Genomic DNA, 5,534 nt, shown 5'->3' on the forward strand with positions numbered 1-5,534 from the left:
CCACAGAGGTCACTTAGTAAGTATCATTGGTGGGATACTGAAAACAAGTTCATTTATTCCAGGTGATTAGGATGGAGCTAAAAATTGAATCAATTCTGCCTTTTTACCAGAGCTTTTTACAGCTCCCCTTGCAGAAATATGTCACGGTTAATCTCCAAATGCTTAGTATCTAATAAACAAATGTGTATACACATATTAAAAAAAGCAATGCAAATTAAACACTAAGATTCTAGATTATGTTGGGTAGATAACATATGCTTTAGGGCTCAGACAATGGAGATGACTGTGGTCTGGTCTAGGTTTTTTAGTTTAAACTTTCTTAAGTATCATTATATGTGAAAATATCTGGTGCTATCAAGTTATTCCAAGTCATAGCTACCCTTTAGTGGAGAGTAGAACTGCCCCATAAGGTTTCCAAAGAGTGGTTGGTGGATTTCAACTGCCAGCCTTTTTGGTTAACAGCCAAGCTCTTCACAACTGCACCACCAGGGCTCCATTACATATAAACTATGCCTTAAATGAATGATTGAAAGGATATAGATATTTAATAAGGATACCAAATACCTATATTTGGTATAATGATTTGTAAGAAATAACAGCATAAGCAGAGTCAGTGTTTATGGAAATGAGTGTGCACCGGAGGCAGGGATGTGGGAATTGAACAATGGGTGGACATGGTGAGAAAGCTGGAAGAGCTATTGGAGAATGTGGGAAATAAGGATGGAGGTGGATCAGGTTACAGAGAAACTTAAATGCCATCCTAGAAATTTTGAATTTATCTTAGAGACAACAAATATTGAAGCCTTCCTGGCAGCGGAGTATTGTGTCTGACAATCTCATGAAGTGATGACCACTGAACTCCTACACAGATTAAGTAGATCTGGAAAATGACCAGGAGAATGTGGCTTTAAATGAATAATCAAACACTGGGGAGCTTCTGATGAATGGTAGAAGTCTCTACAGAACAAATTGGAGAGAATACACACTGCATGTTTATCAAATCTCATAATACAGTCATAATTATTAGAGTATAATCACCAAATCTCAGCATAGTAGAACAGGAGACCTTTAAGGCTACAAATGGAGAGTATTCAGATAAGGAAGTTAAATATTAAGGTTACATTTACAACTGGTCTCAGAAAATACACTCCATCATAACAGAATGTGTTAATAGAAGTATGAAGATGGTATACACCAGTTAACTTAATAAGGAAATCGATGCATTTTTATTTCCCTAGCTTTCCAATGTAATTTTCTTTAAATAGTCCACACTTTAATACTTAATGACCTTGGTATACTTTCTAAATTATAAATTTCACCCATCTAAATTAGGATAGTATTCTAAGTATTCACTTCACTAAAACAGTATATTAAAAATGTTTGCTCAGTGAAAAAAATAAATATACAGGAAAACAGATTTTATGTACACTTTAAGAATTGCCTGTACAAAAACTGACATAGAAATATTTGAGAACACTAAGTCTAGGAAACCCTGGTGGCGGGGTGGTTAAGAGATACAGCTGCTAACCCAAGGGTCAGCAGTTCAAATCCCCCCAGAGCTCCTTGGAAACCCTATGGGGCAGTTCTACTGTGTCTTATAGGGTCGCTATGAGTTAGAATTGACTGGACAGCAGTGGGTTATATCTAGGGCACTCTGTATTTGTTCACTATCCTTGTGTACATTCATAAACACAAATCTTTTCACTGCAAGCATTTTCTTGGAATTATCAAAATATTCTTGTGAATTTTGAGCTTCAGGGATTGAGGTTATATAAGATGACACTTTAGGGGAATTGATGCCTTTAAATTATGGTGATGGTGAAGAATGTTGAATATACCACACATTGCTATAAAACCTAAAAAGAAGTACGGACAGAATGCTCTTTGGAAGTGAAGATGGCGACACTTCATTTCACGTACTCTGGACATGTTATGAGGAGGTACCAGTCCCTGGAGGACAGGTAGAGGGTCAGCAAAAAAAAGGAAGATTCTCAATGAGATGGATTAACACACTGTCTGCAACAATGTGCCCAAGGATAATAATGATTGTGAGGATTTCGCAGGACCACGCCGGTTTCATTCTGTTGTACATAGGGTGTCTATGAGTGGGAACCGACAAGACAGCACCTAAAAACCACAATAATGTTCCTTGAAAGTATGTATGCCTGTATTTCAGAGACATTCAGGGGAAACTTGAGGAAGTGGCTCTATGCCCTGTTCCCCAACAGAAATTTGAAGAGAAAATTAGACATACTACAAATTAGAATCCTATGACTCCATATTTTCTGTCTCAACAGGGAAAATAGAGATGAACAAGGACAATCACTCCTTGACAAAAGAGTTTATCCTCATAGGATTTATGGATCACCCAGATCTGAAGACTCTCCTGTTTATGGTGTTTTTTGCTATCTATCTGATCACCATGGTGGGGAATCTTGGTTTGGTGGCATTGATTTTCCTGGAGCGCCGTCTTCACACACCCATGTACATCTTTCTGGGCAACCTGGCTCTGATGGATTCCTGCTGTTCCTGTGCCATTACCCCCAAGATGTTAGAGAACTTCTTTTCTGAGGACAAAATGATTTCCCTCTATGAATGCATGGCACAATTTTATTTTCTCTGCCTTGCTGAAACTGCAGACTGCTTTCTCCTGGCAGCAATGGCCTATGATCGCTATGTGGCAATATGTCGTCCACTGCAGTACCACACCATGATGTCAAAGAAACTCTGCATTCAGATGGCCACAGGGGACTACATAGCTGGCAACATGCATTCCATTACTCAAGTAGTACTTCTGTTAAGGTTAACCTTTTGTGGATCTCATCAAATCAATCAGTTTTTTTGTGATGTTCTTCCGTTATACAGACTCTCCTGTGTCGACCCATATATCAATGAACTGATGATCCTTATCTTTTCAGGGTCAGTTCAAACCTTTTCTATTACTGTAGTCCTAATCTCTTATCTTTGCATCCTTTTCACAATTTTCAAAATGAAATCCAAAGAGGGAAGAGGTAAAGCTTTATCTACTTGTGCATCTCACTTTCTCTCTGTCTCAATATTCTATGGTTCTCTTCTCTTCATGTATATTTGACCAAGTTCCATTAAAGAAGGGGATAAAGATATACCAGTTGCCATTTGTTACACTCTAGTAATTCCTTTATTAAACCCTTTTATTTATAGTCTAAGAAATAAAGAAGTAATAAATGTCATGAAAAGAATTATGAAGTATAGAAAACCTCATAATATTCTGAAAGAAATATCATCCCCTTGACAAATTGATTTTAGTTAGATAAACTTTCTTCAAAGTCAAGGATACTGGGAAAATGGAAAATGTCCACATTGTGTATCATATATGAATCACTAAACCATGATGATTTTTAAGTCAAATAATATATAAATGGCTAAATAAGTTCATGAAGGAGGGATTCGACTAAAATATATTTCAAAATCTAAACTATGAGGGTCTCTTAGGGGTGAATTGAATGACTACTCCTAAGGTTGCAAATTGTGTCAGAGTGGAATTAGCTACAGTTTTCAACGCATCCAACAAATCCTACGAATAAAAGTCGGCATATAAAGGTAGCCTCCAGTTAGCATTGTTGGCAAATTCATGGAATCTCTAGGCATCTCAGTCTTACAAATTCACATGCGTTTCAAGTTCTCCTATATTGATGACTTACGCCAACCATCTATAACAAGTAAACTGTGCATTTGAATTTGATTCTCAACTTTCTTTGAGTTGTTCAAGATTTAATATTTGAATATGGATTTATACAGAGTATGTATTCTCAAATCAAGAACATCTTTATCTTAGACAAGTCATTTTTCCTGCCAAGCTCTCTGAAATAGAGTGTTTGTATAATGGTAATTTATCAATCTTTCGTTGAAAATATTGCCATTTATATTGAAACTCTTATGGATTTGAATGTTTTCAGTTTGATATTTTTTTCCACGATTCATGACAGTGCAATTCCTGAATATATCAATTAATTCAAGATTTTCCCCCAAGATTGCATTGCTTGTCTTCTTTGTTATTAGGAATATCAATAATCTGCACTAATTCCAAAGTAAATATTGCTATATTATGAGCATTAACACAAAGCTGGAAATGCTGCTCAGCAAAATTGAGGCAGAAAACAGTGAAAATCCCCCAAAACTGAAAACAACAACAATGTTTAGTGATCAGTTAAATGTGCAGTTTCTCTCTTTCCACATGTTTGACAAGACCATTCAGTGAGCTTCTTTGTTTAGGGACCTGTAAGTAGCCTCTGATGGTGTAGAGCTTAAGATCTCAGCTACTAACCAAAAGGTCAGCAGTTTGAATCCACCAGCTGCGCCTTTGAAACACTATGGGGCAGTTCTACTCTGTCCTATAAGGTTGCTAGGAGTTCAAATCAACTGGTCAGCAATGGATTTAGTTTAGCTTTTTGGAAGCAGCCTCTTAAATTTACTCTGATGTTTTCTAAATTGTTATTTTCTTTCCTTAGGAACCAAGCAAAGCATTGAACACTTCTTAATAAATTAAGATGGAAAGTAGACTAATCCATTTTAGAAAGATTTTTCTACAGGAAGTTTTTTACAGTTAAACTTCCATCTCTCATTTGCCCAAAAGTTAATTTAACAAGACTATCTGATTCCATGAGCAAGCTGGTCAATCCATATTTTAATGTAAAACAAAGTTAACATTTATGATCATTAATCTGATTTTTCTCTGAAGAACCTATTCATCTGATTAATGTTTTTTCCTGTAACTCTCTCACTTACCTTATAAATCTCACCAATCTAGTTTTTTCTTGCTTGAGAATGATTTAAGACTTCTGCCAATCTTTAAACCCTAAACCAAAAAAATCACCTGATGTCTTCTTAAAACCAAACAATAGTTTATCTTAACTAGTGAAAAAATGTCTGCCTTGAGCCTTATTCTCTTTTAGGATCTATATGGTATCAAACTTACGACAGCAACTCAAAAGATTAGATAAGAGTCTAAGTGGGTTTGTTAATGAGGAGGAATAATTCAGAAAAGGAGGGTGAGAATTGTTACACAACTTGAAGAAGGTGATCAATGCCACTTAATTGTATGTGTAGAAATGGTCAAATTGTTGTATGTTCTGCTGTGTATATACTCAACAAGGAAATAAAATTTAAAAACAAGGAAAAACAAAAGATCTAAGATTTTTATTTTCTCATCAAGAGATAGCACTTTACACTCCCCCTTAGCCTTTGAAGGATTGCTTTGACCACTAAATTGCTTTTTAGGAGTCATTTTTTCACAGAAACAAAGAGTGCACACAACACAAGTAGAAAAAAAACAAGATGCAAGGTGAACTATGCTCAAACATTGAGTGTTGCAGAGAGACCAAGGATCTACGAAATTATGGGAGGTTACAGCAGGGTATGCTTACACATCATTTCTTTCATGAGGATTCAGCATAGTGCTCAGCACATGGCAAATTCAAGTTTTGCTTTTTGGAACTCTCTTTTTCTTTTGAATATTTTCAGTTTGTAGCTGCAGGTTACAGAGGGCCATATGTAAT

General features: G+C 36.0%; 1 pseudogene; it reads left to right on the plus strand.

Moving 5' to 3' along the window:
* The first annotated feature begins 2,308 nt into the window (after nt 1-2,308).
* On the plus strand, nt 2,309-3,271 carry LOC126061527 (olfactory receptor 5K3-like; annotated as a pseudogene).
* Nucleotides 3,272-5,534: the final 2,263 nt, after the last annotated feature.

Source organism: Elephas maximus, chromosome 18 (genome assembly GCF_024166365.1).
Source record: "Elephas maximus indicus isolate mEleMax1 chromosome 18, mEleMax1 primary haplotype, whole genome shotgun sequence".
NCBI classification, from domain to species: domain Eukaryota; kingdom Metazoa; phylum Chordata; class Mammalia; order Proboscidea; family Elephantidae; genus Elephas; species Elephas maximus.